Source organism: Mus caroli, chromosome 1, assembly GCF_900094665.2.
Source record: "Mus caroli chromosome 1, CAROLI_EIJ_v1.1, whole genome shotgun sequence".
In the NCBI taxonomy this organism is placed as follows: domain Eukaryota; kingdom Metazoa; phylum Chordata; class Mammalia; order Rodentia; family Muridae; genus Mus; species Mus caroli.
This window is the reverse complement of record NC_034570.1, coordinates 84,602,336-84,621,529: the sequence shown is the minus strand read 5'-3', so window position 1 is coordinate 84,621,529 and position 19,194 is coordinate 84,602,336. Positions and strand designations below refer to the sequence as shown.

Here is a 19,194-nt window from a genome sequence, read left to right as displayed (position 1 = left end):
GGAGCCAATGGGGTTTGGAACTTTTGAGAAAGGGCGGACGAAGGCGGAGCCCCTTTGCAGCGCCCGCGAAGCGGGGCTGGCTGTTGGGCTATTGTGGGGCGGACTTAGGACTCTCGGACCAATGGAAGGGCGGCTGAATTCTTGGAGGCGGGGCCGAGCCGTAATTGACGCTTTCTTCATTAGAAACCAGGCAGGGGGCGGGGCCCACGGGGGGAGGTGACGCAAAGCCGTTGCAGCCAATGGCTGGTGGGCCGCCGGCAGGAGGGGCGGGGCTGGGGCGCCTGACGGGCGTAGGGCGCGGCCTATCCCCGCGCGGCTCTGCGCTCGAGGGGGAGCAGCATCATGGTTCAACGTGGGTCAATTTTTTGTGAATGAGGAGGGGAGGTTGTGGGGCCGCTGCCGCGGAGCACCATCCCCGCCGCCGCCCGAGCCCGAGCCCGCGCGCCTGCTCGCGCCGCCGCCGCCGCGCCGCCTCACGCCCGGCCCGCTCAACGCGGCTGCTGTCGCCGTCGCCGCCCGAGCCCGCCCGCCCGCCGGCGGCGGCGCAGGCTGAGGAGATGCGGCTCGGAGCGCCCGAGCAGGGCTAGACGCGGCCCGCCGCCGCCGCGGTAAGCCACCGGCCGTCATTGTCCGCGCCGCCCGGTTGCTGGCGGCAGGTGGACGCCCGGCCCCGCCGAGGCCTCGGGGCCCTGCGCCGCGGGCTGGCGGGCGGGAGAGCGGCCTGCGCCGGCGGGCGGGCAGGTGGGCGCGCGGGGGCGGGGGCCGGGGCGTTTATGTAACTTTGTCAGCCTGTGAGTTTGCAGAAAACGCCCCTCGGCGGCGGCGGGCGGCGGGGCGGGGGCCGCGGCACGGCCCGGACCGTCGCTGGGCTGGCGAGGAGCTGCGCTAGCCCGGGAGACGACCCGGTGTCCACCCTGAGCGAGGGTTCCGAAGGCACGGCTTGTAGCCCACACAGCGGGAGTCGGTCGGAAAGGCCGGGTGTGGAACCCGTGTTCTCCTTTAATGCACACGGAGAATTTGTTAATAACTTGCAGCCGCTGATAGCAGTGTTTTGGTTATTGCATGCTGTAAATTGACCTGCTGTGACACGATTTTCAAATAAAGCGTCGCAGAAATTAAACTTAAGTTATTTTAGAACTAATGACTTTCTTAACTAAATCCTAATTGCATTACTGTAGAGACCTACCTAATTGCTTTCCGAGAGCCACTCAGCCTGCTCGGGGAGGAAGGAAAGGCCTGTGTAGTCACTTTGCCTCCCTGCTTTTCTCTGCTCAGGCTTTTCTGTCTGTTCCCACAAACCACCTAAGCATTTAAGGCCTGCGAGTATTAACGTGTAAACAGCCATGGCCCTGTCGCACTTTGGGGCTAGGGGGATGCTGGCGGCTTGCACCTTGACCTGGTTTCGGTTTTTCCTTCGTGATATGATCGAGGTTGCCAGGAGTTTTAATTGCTTCTGATAATTCCGTGCATTATTTCAGGACCGGCTTGATGAAAGCTAGTGTAGTGGTTTCAAAATCCACCCAGAAAGAAGGTGGTGGTGGTGGTGGTGTAGGTGTAGTGCTTGTGGAGAGGCAAGGAGGTTGAATTAAGAAAACTCAGCTGCTTGTACACAAATATACACTATAACAGTTACAAGGCAGCAAAAGTTATTGCAGAATTTTGCAGTCTCTATGGCAACACAATTACTCCATTATAATTGGAAATGCAAAATGCCACCCAGTTAGAAGTTTCATCAGGAAGGAGTTTTGGATATCAAAATATATGTGAGATTTAGTTAAAAATTCTCATTTTTTCCCCCCAGGTAGCTTTGCAGCTCTAGTCTAGGTTCAATTGTCTATTTTTAAGACCCATCCGCTTTCCCAGATCTGCCACTCCTCGGGATCTGTGGCATCTTTCCCCAGAAGAACTCCCCGTTTGTGTGGGAGGGAAGTATTTTCATGCTTTAAAAACACACACCCGACACACTGTAAGACTTCTATGGTTTTCTGTGTTCTGGCTTTTCTTTTAAAGATCAAATGCCTTCCTGAAGAGCAGTAATCACCCAGAAGAGGCTGGGTTTGCTAGAAGGCAGAGGTAACACTGCCCCCTTTAGGGGTCTGCAGGCTGCTTACAGGGTATCTGGGAACCCTGTGGGGGAGAAGAATGACTGTGAACTGCAGACGGGGCCTGGATAGCCTAGAGACCAAGGACAGATGTGACCTAAGCAGCCCTAGCAAGAATGTCTGTGGTTAGCAACATCAGAGAGCTGTGCAACATATAAAGCCCCCAGAGGGCACCTTCTCAGAAGCTAGGGGCTGCTGCTGGTGAGGTGGGCAAGAGAACATGGCACACTGTCTTCCTGGGGCTCCTGGCTCCTAGCTTGACTTTGCTTTCAAACCTGTTAGGAGGATGCCCCTCTTGATGTTTACCAGAAGAGCTCTGGTGCTGGAAGTTTCCACACGTCGTGGGGCTGCTGCAGCTTAATTTCCTTAGAACTCTTTCCTTTTAACTACTGCATATTTTTGCCCAGTAATCGACTTCCATTTTCCAGCCTCATTGTGAGGTTTCAATGCAGCATGAACGGCTTTGAATTCCAATCCTTTGATGTTGGGGGTGGCACCAAAGGAAAGGCGACTTTGTGCCGTCCTAATTGCCAGAGCAGAAGAAAATTTCATCACTCCTGTCAAGCCTCGTCCATGCCATTTTCTATTGAAAACGGCTGGTTTTTCAGAACTCTGATGCTGCCATAAGTAATACATTAATACCTGATGTAGGGAGCCAGGGAGATGCAGAAATGAGAGACACCTGCTGCACGGGAAGATTGGGGTGGGGTGGGGTGGTGCTCAGTCCCGGGACCAGGGCTTTTGATGTCTCTGGGCCCTGGGGTGACTATGTAGGCTTCAGAGGGTGAATCTAGAGTTGAGCTCATGTCCCATTGGTTGTAACCCAGTCCTGGGGTAGGGGCCCCAAAGAGATTTTTGGAGTGGCCTTGTCTTGGTCTCCAGTGACCATCCCGTGTCCTGCTGCTTAGCCAACTCTGGGCCTTAAGTGTGACACTGACCTTCGAGGTGCAGGTGACTGGGGGGCAGAGTCAGAGGTGCTGCTTCATTTGAACAGATCCTAGTCCATTTCTGCAGAGTGCTCTGAGCTGTCAGGAGGGCAGTTGTTTGCTCTTGGGCTCATGTGAGTGAGCAGGATGGGCTTTGTTTAGGGTGGAATGTGGTCTGGCATCTGCAGCTGCTCTTGGCTTTGCTGCTGCCCTTGCCTCTCAGACATGCCTCCGTACTTCCTGAAAGGCCAGACTGGGGTCCACACAAATGGACCCCACTGAGACCCTCCATGTAACTGGACCCAGTTAGAACACTGTAAGGTCTTGAGTAGATGAGAGTGTCTTCCTTCCCTGGATCAGGGAGATCACACGAGTCAGTAGCAGATGTTTAAATGAGCACCCAGTAAGAGCCATGGGCCATTCTTTGAGCACTTTCCATCTTCGTCTCCTCTATTGCTCCCACAGCTACAAGAAATAGGTGACGCTACACACCCTTGATAGCAGGGATGTGAGAGGAATGGCAGCCTTGAGTCCCAGAGGCTGAGCCTTTCTTTACGTTTGCTTTGGGCCCAGGATGAGCCTGTGTGGAAGGTTAGTGTTATTGAGTTGTTTGGAAGAGCACAGCTACTTTGAGAAGATAATTTGGAATACTTTCCCAGTATGGTGTTAGGTTGTCTGCCCTTCTGAGCTGTCACCGCTCTGGGTTTCATTTGAGTCAGGGAAGTGACTTTAATGTCTTCGTTGTGCCTTCTGTGTAACGTTGAAAGGCTCTGGGTTCTATCCCGAGCATCACAGAAATCAGAGCGGTCCAGTTAGCTGGTGGTTGTTACAGCCTGTTCTTGCTTGCTTGGGTCTTTTGAGAAGTTCCAAGGCTGTCTGCAAGCAGGCGGTGGTTGGCAGCAGACAGCCTATGGTCTGTGTCCATTTCTCAGAGCTGCTTAGTACTGCTGGTAGTCTTACTTACGGGAAATTTTTATTGGAAGAATGTATTTGAGGACCACTAACTGAGGAACTACAGCACTCAAGTGTTCTTATCCTAAAACCAAGACAGTGCCTTAAGAGAAAATATTGGCAGATTTAATAGAAGAAAATCTTTGGAGAAAGACTCTATAACCAAGATTCAGAGACAAGAGAGAAAAAAATGTGTAACCTATTTGGCCTAATAGCCAGTATATATAAAGAGCTTTTGCAAACTAACAATAAACGGATGAGCTTCCCTGTTACAGTTTGTAAGGCATGCAGGTAGGCAGATCTTCACAGCTAAGAGAAAAGACTGAGCGTAGCTAATAACCCAGTGTACGGGAGATTACATCTGTGCCCTTTGTATTAGTGAGATTGATAACAACACCCACAACTGTGATAAGGATATGGCTTCCTAGAGGTTAACAAGTTATATGTAACAAATGCTTAGGCTGGGACCTAGGCCCATAGGAAGCACAATGTAAGCATTAGGTATACACACATTTGTTCTATAGAGAGAACAATGTATATTATCATACAAAATATCTGATTTCTCTCCAGGGAAGTATCAAAGATTTAAATGCCGTTCATTCAAGAGGCAGTACTGAATCCTAGAATTTATTCTAATGACTGTGGTAAGCACATTGACATCCAAGTACTTGCAAGACACGGGCTCTGCCGTCTGCAGAAGCACAGCTCTGTGAGTACCCTTGTTGCTGCAGGTAACCTCCCTGTGCGTGGTACACAGAGGCATTTGGCCTAGAGCAGTCTGCAGACTGACTGGCTTTCTGGTTTCTAATGAGTTTCCAAGGTGATATTGATGGCCATTGGGATATCAGGAAAATGAGGCCTAAGAGACCATCATTGTGTTTATTCATGTTGACGTTGGTTATATATACATTTTTGCAGTATAGAAAATTTTAAAATGATATAATGGTAGTGTTAAAACAATTGATGCCACTTTAAGTTTTTTCACAGGAGAATAAGCAGGTCTTTGGGAGGCTGATGATAACATTTAGTGTTAGAAGAATCTGAGACTGTTGCTCTGAGTCACTCCTAAGCTCTCCAAGGTGGGGCTGGCCTCATGGATCTGCTCTGCTCTGGTGCAGTCCGTGCTGCAGGCAGTTTCTAGTTGACCTCTATGAGAGCGGGTCTCTGCCTACTACTCCATGCAGGAAATCCTGTCAAGGCGTCTCTAGAAGACCCAGAGAGCATGTGAGCCCTCGCCTCTGGCTTCGCAGCCCTCACTCAGGGTCTTTGCCTCATTGCTGAGCTTTCAATCCGGCCTGCTTTGCGTCCCCACTTCCTCTTGGTCTTCCTTGGCCAGGGCCTTTGCACATGCAGCTCCCATTGCATCTGTCTTCCCCAGTTCTTTGGTTCATGTCCTCCCTTCAGTTTTCTACTCAGCTTAGCTCAAAGGCCTTCTTACTCCTTTTTCACATTCTCCAGTTGTGCAATTTCATAGCTTATTGTGACATTAGTTGTTTAATGTCATTTCTTCCTGGCTGAAGACCTTAAGGAGTCAAAAGGCGGTGAGTGCCTCATGTCTGATTTGTGCCTGGTCCGTGGCAGCTCAGGTACCTGATGAATAGGTGGGTCTTGGAAGTAGAGCGTGGTGAGGACTCACACCCAGACCATTGCCCCTGTGCTGTCTGTCTGGGTTCTGGAATTGCCTGTTCTCCCCTCAAGCATCTGGGAACTTCTTGCTCCTGATTTTGGAGATTACACGCTGTTAAGTAGATCCATAAATACAAGTGAAGTGGGTTCTGTGATGTAGCAAGGAGCGAGAAGCAGAAAGGGCTTACATACAGCTGCCAAATAGCAAATGGGCCATTGTGCATTGCCAGGGCAAATGCTCCCAGCTTGTCCCTTGGGTGGGTGGAGGGGGCTGACTGTGGTATTCAAGGTGGCAAGCTGCTGCTCCTGCTAAAGACATTTTCTCTGTTTGTTTTAATTTGGAATTAATAGCATTACTTAATCATTTCTTACTTAACCTCATAATTTTAACATGATCCCTTAATATGGTTGCATACATAAACATTCTAGAGTCTGCTCTGTTTAAAAGTGCATGTTGGGCTTTGTTAGTTTACTGTTGTCTGTGAAGTATTCCGGCTGTGCGAGTCAAGAGCTTTTGTTGGATTGATGTTTAAGCTTGAGACAATAAATCATCTATGGCCTGAAAGCCTGAAGCAGCATTCCAAGTGGGAGTGCTGTCCCAATGGTGAGGGACTGGCGACTCCTTCATTGGCTGCTTTTTTTTTTTTTTTTTTTGCTAGAGTAGTTCTTTTTGAAACAGAAGTTTTTCTGTTTCCCTTACCCCTGGTCTCTGGTGCTGAAGGTTGTGAATATTTCTAATGGATCTGTTAGGTCTTTTCTAAGTATTCATCCTGCACATAAGCCTGGGCTATGGTTTCAGATTAGGCTCAGGACATGGGACTCCATTGAACATCTGCTTTGTGGCTGGCACTGACATCTGAAGATCCCACCTCTCCTCCTTACCACTGACCACCAGAAAGACGCACAGATGCAGATAGGGACCTAGAAGGCGCAGCAGACATACAACAGGTGCATAACGTTGCCATTCAGAGAACCAGGGTGTGTGAAGCATGAGTTGGGAAGGCTGAGAGAGTTCCCTGTGGCTGGGGTGGTAAGGGGCCCAAGCAGGTTGGCAGGGGGTGGGGGAGCATGTGCTTGTTAGTGAATAGGTACCGTCTTTTTGAGTCAGAGCAGAGTGGTGGGACTGCATCAGGGTGGGAAGGCCCTCATGGTGGAATGATGCCGTGTTCCAAGCACTGCTTAGCTGGAGTGTGTGAGCAGAGAAGAGCTGGGTATTCTTGGGTTGGCTGCATGGGGCTTGTTCTTGTGAAGGACTGCTGTGCCTTGCAGCGCAGTTATCTGTTGTCTAATGTGGCTGCATTCCCTCAGTTCTGTTTCTTATGCCTATGCCTGGCAGTGTTGGTGATGTGCTTGACCTTTCTGACCATGTTGAGGCATATCTTAGAGGCTCCTGGGTATCCCATGGTATGGCTGGGCTCTCCCTAGAGTGTGTGCTAGGGCTAGGGTTTAAGCACTATCATGGAGGCCCCTGTGTCAGCCTTGGTCACTCTACTCTTGAGGCTGGCGCTGCAGACTGAGGGGAGGGGGTTCACTCCCTCATTGAAGTTGTGTTGCTGAGAGCTTTCTCTGTGGCCCATCCAAGACCTCTTAGAGAAGAAGCTTGTTCAGGGGAGATGCTTGCTGGGAGCCGGTGGAGGAAGACCTCACCTTGACATCGCTGTCTGCAGCAAATCCCAGGACTATATGCCATTGCCTGCCAGCCCATGTTATTGCAGTAATGTGGCAGTGAGCAGATCAGCAGAGTGTGACAAAACACATAACACAGTCCCTGCTCTTCTACTATCTATGGGGCACCCTTGTCTCTGAACTCATGCTAGGTCTCTGTCATTTACCAGTTCAGGTTTGGGCTGTGGCCTCTTAGTACGGTTGGCAGGTTAGGTCTAAGTTACTCTTGGCCTTTAAAGAGCTTAGGAAGTAGTTGGTAAATGCCACAATGGATAAGGCTCCTTTTGCTATGGCATTTCTGTGAGGTCCATACTGGGAGGACTGGCATTGGTGGTCTCTGTTCCCTTTCTTTGGGACACTTCTGTGCATGCAGCTCCTGTGTTGTTCTTTGCTTGCTTCTCTGAGCTGGAGGGACACATCCAGGTCTGCCATGTTTGTAACTTTTCTGGTGAGCTCCTTTTCCAGAGCAGGCTGTTGCCTTTCATATTTATTGCCCTGCACATTTTGCAGCAGCCCCAGTGTCTCCTGCAGTTGTCAGCTGAAGTGGTAGCTGACCTGAAAGGTTTGTACTTTGGTACCCATTGAAGTCCCCAGGAAACAGGGTTGGCTCTTCTTTCCAGCAGCTGGCATGGAGCAAGCCACAGTGCTGGGCCTTGTGGAAGACGGTGTTGGGATTTAGAGTTAGTCAATAGTCCTTCTCAGAGAAGAGGGTTTCCTCTGTCAGGGTAGAATGTGATCATCATTTGGGTGCACTTTGGTGGCAGTTTTTCAGAATCTGAGTGGGAATATAGTTAGAGGAGCAAAGAGGCCGACAATGGGACTTTTATTTGTCTGAGGTGTCTTGTCTTCTGGCTCCTTGAATGGCTCCTTACAGGTGTGGGGATGTATGCATAGCTCTGCTGATTTTGGCACTGTCTGCCTGTGGTATAGGATAGTGGTTCTGAAGCTGACTTTCCACAAGTCTGGAGTGTTGGAGACAGATCGTGAGTGTTGAGTCAAATCTGAGCGAAACTCCCTGTTTGACCTTTACCTGGCTAGCAGCATTGCGTGGTCTTGGTTCATCTCATGCCATCTGTAGGATGGAGGGAGAATTTCCATAGAATTGCTCATAGAAGATTCTGGACAAGTGGGCTCCCTGAGGCCTGGCCTTCATCTTGCTGTCTTTTTATTCTGTTCCTTACCTTATGGTGCTCACAGTTCTCTTTGCTGACAGGCCTCTGGTAGGAATAGAGTTAAGGGCAGAACATGCCACCTGCAGAGGTGTTTGTTGTTGGTGATGAGGCCTTTGATGCAACTGCAGGACTTTCTGAGGCCCAGTGCCAGCTTAGGGTGTTTCTGTGCCTGCATCTGGTTGGGAGGCCTCCTTGCAGGACCTTAGTGTCATTTGGGAACAAGGATTTATCTATTTTTGCCCTTGCAGGGACTCTTACTTAGATTGTGGACTTGAGAGCTTAGGATAGTTGTTACTGAAATGCCATGAGCCCATCAGGGCACTACTCTATGGTAGTCCCTTCCTACACACAGGGCCTGGCCTATGGTTGTAGGCATCTTGTCAGTGAGTCTGCACAGCTCTTTGTACCTGAGCCAGTAGTGCTGCCCTGTCTCCAGGAGGGGCTGTGGAAGTGACCTGATGGCCTTTTTATGATAGATCTCAGTTGTCACCAAACTACCTGGTATTGTGGAAAAGAGCTGTTGTGTGGTCCTTTACCATGCATCCAGTTGCTAAGGGATTTCCTGTTCCCTTGCCTTCTGGGTGGTTTCCACCCTTCTCTTCACTGTTTGTCTTTGATAGGAGCAGGAATCACTGTCATTCTGGCCAAGGTAATAGTGACTGGAGGGAAGCATCATGACAGTGTGCGCAGGATATAGGTGCTGTAGGCATGTAACAGTTTCTGGTCGCACATTGAGGGACAGAGATCCTGGGGAAGGCAAGAAGGACTGAAGGAGAAGTGCAGCCTGTATGCATACTCCATGGGATTGCTGTGGGCAGCAGCGTATACTCTGGAAGTGCCAGGCAGCTCCTGAGGAATGGAGGAGCATGAAGCAGGGGTGATGTCCCTCTGAGATGCCTGAAAAGACAGCATATGGTGGCTCTCAGTGTCACAGAGGAGATCTTTCTGGTGTTAGCTTTATCAGGTAAGGTCTCTCCACAGCAATACAAAGGACATCATGCACTCTGGGAAATTGACTGGCCCACTTTCCAAAGTACAGATGGAGGAAGTGTTCCAGCAGGGCGAGAGCTGGCTCCTCTACAATGTATTAAGGATGTGTCCTCCCCCACCCCCCAACCTTGCACCTGGTCTTAGGAAAGTCAGCTTCATGAGTGAAGGGGCCCTGCTAAGTGTCTCAGAGCTCCTTTACTGCATGCCCTTCAGGAAGGACCATCTTTGTCTCAGCAGAGTCTTGAGTTCATGCAGCTTGTTCTGGCTTTGGTCTTAAAACATCTCTGAGTCAGGCTCTGCCTTAAGAAGACAGACTACACAGCGTGGCTCAGCCTACATGCTGGTAATGGGCTTGCCTCTTCCGGAAACTGGCTGGGACATCTGCCTCCTCCTATGGAAATGGCTGCTCTCAGGAGGGAGGGAAAGGAAAAGGATGCTGAGGAGGGTGGCAGTTGCTAGGTTGCTGCCATCATCATGAAGCACCTGGAGCTTCCTTGGTCTCTGCAGCAGTTATGGAGCAGAACTTGTGAGTGAGCTTGGGGCTTATAGCACAGGCTGTGCTGAACACTTTGCAGACCTGAGTCTCATGTGGTCTCTCCTCAGTGAGGGAGAAATGATCTGCTTAGGAGGTCCAGTATGCAGCAAGGTCAGTTGGAGGGACTGTGTGGTATTTTTTTAGTGGTGTGTGCACACAGCTGCTTTAGCCTCTTGTAGATACAGGGTCCTGCTTCATTTCTGCCTCTGCTGGCTAACTGGGAAATACAGATGACCTCAGAGAGGGACTCTACACCTCCACATGTAGGTCACAAAGGTGGAAAGGATTATGTTGTGGAGTATGGGTTGCAGCCCAGTGAGGTAGATGTTCATTCAGGCTTGGGGTTCTAAGTAAACAGAAGGACAGGGCAGACGGGGGTCCCAGTAGCTGAGCTGTGCAGAAATCCAGAGGGTAGGGCTTCTAGACCCACTAGCCAGCTTCCCTCTGTGGCTGATCCTGCTCCTCATGACTATCAGTTCTCTGAGGATGCTTTACAGAAGCTCCTGCCACAGGTAGATGTGTGAGGGTGCCAAGTGTCTCCTGAGAGGGCATGCACAAATGCAGCCCAGGCTCATTTGTGATCCATATCCCTTGCTGTGCTCCAGGGAGTTTGGGGAAGGCGTCTACTTTGGGATCAGAAGAGAATCTTCAGGGTCTGGGCTTTGTGGTCCTCCAGCCTGTGGCAGGCTACAGCATCAGCTGTCCAGACTCCTGGCCCCAATCTCTTCATTTACAGCTTGGATTAGAGAATTTCTGTCTCTGAAGATATTTGTTACTGGGCAGAATGCAGTGGTTGGCAGCCCAGCCCCCAACCTTGCCCTATTGGCCTGACTGCCTTCTGAGGCCCACATGCATGGGGCCAGCTGTGTCTTGCTAGGCTTCTTTAGTCTAGCAGACCTGGTACTGCTGTTACATGTGGACCCATGGCTTGGATACTCCTGCTTCTAGCCTACCACTGAAGAAGCTCATGTCCCTAGTGTGGCAAGTTCCATGTGAGGGCCATGGGTTCAGGTTGTAGCTGCTTTGAGCCTGTGCCTTTCCTGCTTTCATATTAACTGATGTGCACAGTGGAGTAGTGCCCCAGTTGGAAGGGCTCATTCAGTTTCTGACTTTGGATGGCTAAAGTATGTGGTGAGGGGCTTAGACTTTGAGAAACAGGCCAGGTGTGCATCTGGTGCATTTGTGTGCAAGCTGTTCTCTTGCTATTTGCCTGGCCTCTCTGTTTTCTTTTCTGCATAACCAGAGTGGTGGGATGTTGCCATGTTAAGTTGTGTGAGGATCAAGTATCACACCCCTGGCTGCAGGGTACAGGCTAGCCACTGAGTGTGTGTGGAGGGAGGCAGCAGCTGTTTTAGCTTTGGTGTGCTATGCCTAGTGTGGAGAGCATTCTGACCAGAGAGACTCCTGCACAGACCTTCTGACATAGGAGGCAAGGTGGAAGACTCTTAGTGGTTGTATTGGTGACTTTTGTTCCTGAGCAAAGCACACTGAGAAAATGTATCATGGATGGCAGAAGTGGCCTTGTGGGACAAGGCTGGGGAACGTTCTGGCCACTGGTTGATATTGTGGGCTTGGCAATTGCCTTGGCAGGTGACCTTGTTTATGCTGTTTGTTAGCCACCCCTTCCCATTCCCCTTTCTTCAACTCTACTTTGGTTCTGAGAATGCAGTTCCTGCCCCATGCATGTGTACACAACACATAGACATGTGCACATAGCCCTCCCCATTTGCATGTTTACATGTACTTGCATGCACAACACAATACACATATGCATCCACATCATCCACATGTACATGCCTGTACACTGGAACCCATTTTCAGGATAAATTCAGATTCTTTTCATTGATTTCTGGTGGGAAGAGGCCAGCGCACATTCTGCTCACTGCCACTCATCGAGGACCTGTGGAGTTTGGAGGCTCTGTGCATATGATGGCCTTTAGGGTTAGGATGATAAGAACCTTGCTTAGAGAGTATGGTCCTTACGCAGTTCCCGCTCTGTGTGGAGATGCTGGGCCTTAATCTTTAGAGGCTAAGAGTATTGAGTTGCCCTTTTTAAGGTAGAAGTCTTAAGTGTCAACTCATCAAATGGCCTGGGGTAGGCTAGGCATTGGGAGGATAAGGGTCACCTTCCTGAGGGTCATGGGCTTTGGTTTTAGCTCTTCTAGGTTGAAGAGGTAAGACAGCAGTGCTGACCTCTTTTCCTTAGGGCGTCTTAGTTTTGCAGGCATATCTGTGACCTTAATCCTTGCCTGGATAACCATGCAGGTTCTAGGATGCTTCTGCCTGGAGGACTCTATCCTCCATCTTTTTGTGGCTCCATACTGTTCACTTTAGTCTTGGATTCATCTAGGGCCCGGGCTTTGTCCCTACTTGGCCTACCAATCCTGTTGTTCATGAGAACTTACCTTGACTTCACACTGCTCCTGGGAGGATTTCTTCAAAGTTGTGTTACATGGGTCCTCCTGTAGCCAGGACCCTGTGACCCAGTCCTAGTGGTCCTGGGGTTGTTTCTACTTTTGGTGTCGTCTCTTTCCTGTTTCAGTGTTGACCCACTCCTGCCAGTATCGCTGACCTGTCATGGGGTGCCTTCCTGGCTTGGTCCTAATCCCCTCAGACCTGAGCCTCCAGGTTTTTTATTAGTTACCTGCACTGTTGTCTTCCCCCTCAGCCTTGGTCATGCCATTCTTCCCAAGTGTTCCAAGGTTCCTATTGCCTGGACCAGAACACTGATTTCTGCCTCATCTTCAGGGTTCTCTTGGCTTCAGTCAATCCCCTTTTGCAGCTTCCTTCCCGTATCCTCAGTGGACACACTGCCTAGACCCTGCTTAACGGCACTCCTGAGCTTTTCTGCTCTAGGCCTTTATGAATTCCTGCCTTCGGCTGGTTTGGGCTTGTTAGGAAAGGGCTGCAGGTGATTATCCAGTGGGCAGACAGCCAACTCTCAACTTCAGTGACAGTGTCACAGCCTCCTGGCTTTCTTGGTACTGACCATTGTCCTTCCCTGCCTAGGCCATCATTAGGGGCTCCAAGGCCTGTCATGTTACCTCTGCCTATCCTGGAACTGAAGCAGGTGTGTGCTGCTCTTACACAGCTAAGCCTCATAGCTGGAGTTCCACAGTATTCACAGGCTTGAGGCTGGGAATAGGTTGCTTCTGGACACATTCCCCATATTGAGCTGAGCTAGGACAGTTTTCCTGCCATTAAGCTGGCAAAGGGTGAACAGAATCCCTCTTTGGACCTTGAAGGGCTCCAGGGCAGGGTACCTCCTCCTTTTGAGACCAGCTCTCCTGCATGTCTCGGTATATTCAGAGTAAGGGAGGACACTTCTTTTGCCTCCTGATATGAGGGAGGCTAGGAGGCAGCAAGATTTAGCTGGAAAGCAGTGCCTGGTTAGAGCTGGAAAGTGGGCTTCCCCCACTGTGGGGTAGGGGTGTTTGAGCCCTAGTCACTTGATTCCTGACACCTCAGAGTTCATGAGAAAGATAGGGCAAATCCGTAGAAGTTGGACTCCAGGCTCCATGTGTGTGTGTGTGTATACGTGCCAATATAATACTTGTTTTCTCCTGCATCTGGGATTACTAGTGCCCCAGCACTGGCCCCTACACACAGAGTGTCGGAATCTGGGGCACATACAAGGAGACAATTCTCTCAAGGCCTGTCTGAGTCTGGTGTTCTGCTTCCTGGGCCTTGGCCCATAGATTCATGAGTATGGAAGTTTATCTTAAACTGTTAAACATTTTTAAACTGTCCATATTTAATACAATGACCACTTTAGGGCTAAAGGTAGAGGGGCCCTGGGAGTGTGCCTAGCCACACAGCCAGTATGTGGCGAAGCAGCCAGAGCAGTCTTTGCAGTCAGCACTTGCTCCTTTAGAGGAAGGTCAGCTCTTTTTTTATTGAAACTTTCTCCACAGAGGGGGGCTAAAAGCCTTCCAAATGCCCTTTTGCTTATAGCTTAAGATGTTGTGGATCTTTGGAGCCCATCGGGTATCCTAGGCATCAGATTAAGAACACCTGATAAGGTGATAGGCCCTTAGAACCTGGCTGTTCTAATGCTGACTCGGCATGTAACCAGGTCTTAGCAGCATGGTCAGAGGTGCCCTGGGGTCATGACTCTGTCCCATCCAGGGTGTTGTTAGAAGGTGGTGTTGTCGGCTCTCAGAGCACTTGCTCAGACATTTCTATCTCAGTGTCTCTTCGTTGTGGTTCCTGCTCCTGCCCTTGCTGGCCACCATTGGTGCTGCTTCTGCAGGGCTTAGTTAGGCTCTGCACACCCTGCAGATGTTTGTGGGCTTAGCTGCATCCTCTTTGCTTACTTCCATTCCATAATGACCTCTCTTCCTCTCTTGCATATGGGGTCAGCCTCTTAGCCCAGCCGTCCTAGAGGAGTGCTGTGAGCCGGACAGACTGAGGCTATCTTTCGTTTGGAACACGGAAGACTCAGTTTAACTCTACCTAGTCTTTGAGTGTTGGTAGAGATGAGCCTATCTACCCATGGATTATGTCCTTGCTGAGTATTTATCTTGAGCTTCTTGGAGGGTTCAGGTACAGGGTACCTGTTTTGCCCAGATGGTTCCACGTGGTTAAGGAGGACCCCACCTACCCAGCACTATCCGACCTGTTCTGGGTCTGACTTAGTCTCTGCACAGGTCCCAGACGCAGTTTGCTGACAGATTGCTTAGACTCTAGATTGAAGGTTGTGACTGACAAAGGTCTGCTAGGGCTGCACCCTTATGGGAAGAGCAGGCCCAGGTTCTGCTTGTGAGGAGCAGTGCTGACCCTACAGGGATATGGAGCATCTGGGATGAGTTCTGGGAGGTGGGGCTGGGGGAGGGATAGAGCAAGAGTGACTGTTAGATGGTGCCTTTAGCATGGAGATGTTAACCTCAGTACCTCCCATTTGGTTGTAGGTAAATGTAGAAGTGTCAACCTGGGTTGGGCTATGTCCTGGGAAGCTCTGGCCCATCTGTCCTTGTTGTGGGGACCTCTGGTGGAGTGGGCAAACCTACATAGAAGGGAGGGCCCTACAACTCTACGGTTTATTCTCAGTTTCTGTGGGGTGACCCAACTGGGTTATACTGGGTGGTCCTCCGTTTACACAATCAGAAAGGTATATAATGAGAATTTTGTTTCTTGATTGCCTGAGTATTTTTATTAAAGCATTTCTAATATCATTAATATTAAGGGAACTAAATTGAAAAAATAGATCAGCAATACAAATAAGCAGTTACTGTAATTGGGAAAATACTAATGATTTAATTTGCATATGTGGCAGAAGCATTTTTTTATGACTGCCTTGATAATAAAAGACAGGCTGAGTAGCACAAATGCAAGCAAATGAAGAAATCCATTAATTCTCCTATTCATTTAAAAAAATGGTATTCCCAGCTTTTACAGTGACAGTTTAATAATTAGGGTGCCTAATTTTAATCTGTTCCGTGGGTGCATACCCTGCCTAGCTTGGGCAGCCAGCTGCCAGTGGTGGGATTCTGTGTTCAGGCTGAAAGCACAGGAAACTGGGGCCCTAGTGATACCTGCAGTGATACCCTTGGCTGTGTGATTTCCATTGATGTGGAGCATGTTGTGGTCAGTGAGCCAGTCTTCATGCTGGACAACGTGTGGAGATTTGTATTACTCAGGGTCGAGTCTGTTGGTGGGTTCTCAGCCCTAGGTGTTTTTGACCCATCCTTCCCTAAAGAGCCATTTAGCTGGATGGAGATGGTCTGGGTTGTCACTCAACTGGTTGGTTGAAGTCAGGCTGCTGAGCATCCTGCAGTACACAGGAAGGCCCCACTACTTAACTACCTCCAAATGCTGCTAGCACTGGCCCAGAAGCCCTGACCTGAACACTCCTGGAGTGAGGGTGGGTCTTCTGCACAGAGAGATGAAACTACTTGGGGACCAGTTACACAGATCATTTTTAATTTGGGGATGAGGAAGTGAAGTCAGCTCTCATTTACATATTTTGCTTTTGGATGAAGTTGTACCTTTATCCTTTTCTTTGCTGTTCTTTTTCTTTCTCTGTCCTTTTAAGCTTTGAAGAATGGATGTTTTGAGCCTCTAGAACTTAGTTTCGTAGCAGAGTGGTCAGATACAGTTAGAGATAATAAAGAGGCGTATTTGTGTGGTAGTAACTACAGAATGAAAGGAGACTGCTCAACTATAGTGCATTTTTAGAATATGCAAAACAATGCACTGGAGTCCTTGGTTTTCCCTGGAAGCTCTCAGGCTGCACATTTCTGTTGCAGGGAGGGAGAGAGGCAGGCAGGAGGTGGCTTGTCACACTTGTTTTCTTCCCCATGAGATGACATTTTCCTCCCATGACCAGGTGACAATTCAGTTTCTGTTGATCCTTGTACACATCCTGATGTGTGTGTTATGTGCTGACTGCTGTCTGTTGCCACTTGTCTTACCAGTAGCTGGGACATGAACATGTCCTCATCCTCCGCATCCTGCAGGTTCTAATGAAGGTGCCAGTCCCTGTGCTCTGAGAAGTTTGCATGAGTGTCTTTCCTTATTCTCTGAAGTGGACTTTAAAGGCTAAGTAGAAGAGGGCAGGCAGCAGCTCTGAAGGGAGGGGATGTGGAACAAATCCACATAACCAAGTAATTTGGCAATTTATTAGATTTGTATGTGCACACAGCTTTTTAAAATTAAAAAGTGTGAAACTTGGCTCTAACCATTTGAAGGTGTACTGTTCAGTAGCACAACCAACTGCAGAGTATTCCCAGAGCTCAAACTGTACATGCTATGGTAGGGTTGAAGGTGGGTGACTTTTATAAAATGCATGTTCTTGTTAGTTCCATGGTGAGCACAAACATTTGCTCATTCCTAAAAAAATAAAAGAGCCCTAAATAACAATAACAACAACAACAACAACAAATCCCAGTGGGATGAGACCAGTGTTTGTAGGTGGTGTGTATTATACAAGTGATGTGACAGATACTCTTAAGAAGTAATCATGTAGCAGGAATATGTGATATGTAATGGTAGTTTATATTTCATAGCTATCAGTTAATAATACATAACATACTGGATAATTGCAAAGTACATTTGGTGTCTGCATGTGTGTGCACACGAGTCTATACTTGTGTAATTGACAGGAGGCCTTTGGGGACTGAGACCCATGGGTCACTGCAGGGCTTGTATCTCTTCACAGTTACTGCTTGCTGACATGGTCCAAACCTCCAAACTTGATTAGGCTCTCTGCCTTCTATTTCTATGTGAATCAAACTCAGCTCTTGGCCTTGGTGCTCAGGGGTCATGCCTTCCTTTTTCATGCCTGTTCAGCAGGGAATTGGTACTGCTCCTAGGGAGTGGACCAGTGACTCCTCACTGTACTCTTAAACTGAAGCCTGTGGTCTGCATTGTCTTCTCCCTGCAGTTACCATGTAGCCTAGACTGGAGGAATTGACCTGTAGTTGTCCAGCATCCTGAGTGTCTCTGAGAGAGCCAGACCCTATTCACTGACACTATTATTGCTTTTTCTCAATGACCTGTGAAGAGGCAGGTGCTGTTAGCTGGTCTCTAGAAGTCTTGGAGTTCCCAGTGCAGAGAACCATCACATGGCTCGGGAGATTCAGAGCTTGGGTCAGGACTCAGCTCAGCCTGGCACTCCAGTGTGAGGCTGAGCTGAGTGTGACATTTTGGGATGGTACCTAGGTGGTGTGAGGATAGAATGAGGGTGACCAGGCCATGAATTGGGAGGGCAGCTAACCCAGAAGACCATTGACATAATCCTAGAGCAAGTGGTTTGAAGGCTGGGTACTAGCACCCCTCCAGGGATATAGCTTTCATGGACAGCAGGGATCATATCTGAAGGCTGAGCTAGGACTACCTTTTGCAGAAGAGGTGAGCAGCTGGTAACCGCATGGGCAGGTGGGAGCTGAATGGATCCGCCTGCTCAGGCATTTGAGCTCTAATTTATTAATCACCAGCACTCACAGTGTCATCATGACTGTCTTTTTTTCTGGCAGGAGCCTGCTCATGACAAGGGCTCCCATACCTGTACCTGAAGTGGAACCGTATTGAGTCCTTCTTTTTCCCAAACTCCTCTCATGCACCCCTGTGTCCTTTGCATGGTAAGTCTCAGTCTCCCTCTCCTCGCCTCGGGAGTTTCCAGCTTTAGTTGCTCTATTTGTCCAGGGGAAGGATAGGCCTCTCTTCCATTCCTTGTATGCTTCCTTCCACCCTGGGGTTCATTGCTTTTGGCACTTTACATCTCCATGACTATGGAGATTCCCTTGTGTGATGAGCATGTTGGTGCAGGTCATCCTTCCTGGGGAATGAAAGAGTGAACGGTGAGACTGGAGAGCTTGGGAGTTGGGTGGAGCTAGAGAGGTCTGCAGAGTTTGTTTCTGAAAGACCATTGTATCAGAGGCAGAATGATTTCAGAGAGGAGAGTAATACGCACATACCCTCATTGACCAGCCCTGGAGACCATTGAAACAGTCCTGGAGCAAGTGGTTTGAAGGCTGGGTAACTAGCACCCCTCCAGGGATTCAGGCAGCTCAAGAGCATGCAGAAGAAATCAGGAAGGGCGTGGCTGTTCCTCTCAGTGTGGTAGTCTTCTGGCGCTCTCCAGGAGTGTGTCTGCAGCATGGGGGCTCTCTGCTGTCTGCAGACCATTGTTTGACTGGTCCTCAGCCTCTTTGTCCCCCATTTCACAGTCCCTGTCTTGGAGGCCATTACTTAATCCCTCTCCCTGCACTCTTGTCTCCTTTTATAATGAGCCTTCGGTATTCTTTTCTGCTTCAGACTGTGGTATCTCCTGCGAGCTGTGCTGTCTTCTCCCAGCAGCACAGGTCCTGGAGCTGTCACACAGTAGTGGCAATGCTTATTTGTGGCCAACTTTGGAAAAGTACACCTACATGGGCCCGGCCTGGTCCAGGTCTGTGTCTTGGCTGCAGGCCAAGAGGCACTGGCTCACATAGGTCTGCTGAAGGAAGGGACAGACGGACAATTCTGGTATACGTTCCCTAAGATGAGTATTATCATCTGACACTGGGCCTTCTCCATTCATTTTGGTGAATGGGAAATAAGACATTTGCTTTCATAGAATGTTCATTGAAAATGAAAGGCCTTGTGATGGTGACAGACACCAGGCAGTTGAGGTGGCCATTGTATGGTGTGTAGCCAGCCTCCTTTTGCTAGCCTCAACACAGGACCAAGTCAGGTGACACCATGCCTCTGTCTTCTAGTGGGCCTCTTTCCTGTCCATGCTCATG

At 49.4% G+C, this 19,194-nt stretch overlaps 1 protein-coding gene across 8 annotated transcripts in view; it reads left to right on the top strand.

The window, feature by feature from the left end:
- The first annotated feature begins 516 nt into the window (after nt 1-516).
- The window catches only part of Hdac4 (histone deacetylase 4), a 242,442-nt gene continuing 223,764 nt past the window's right edge, over nt 517-19,194 (top strand). For 3 of the 8 annotated variants that reach the window (XM_029480601.1, XM_029480630.1, XM_029480592.1), the window contains exons 1-2: nt 520-608; nt 17,944-18,048. The gene's annotated coding sequence lies outside the window, so the exon portion shown is untranslated. Of the gene's footprint in view, nt 609-17,943; nt 18,049-19,194 lie in introns of all 8 variants that reach the window. The other 5 variants (XM_029480609.1, XM_021173302.2, XM_029480606.1 and 2 more) reach the window with 3 other exon arrangements.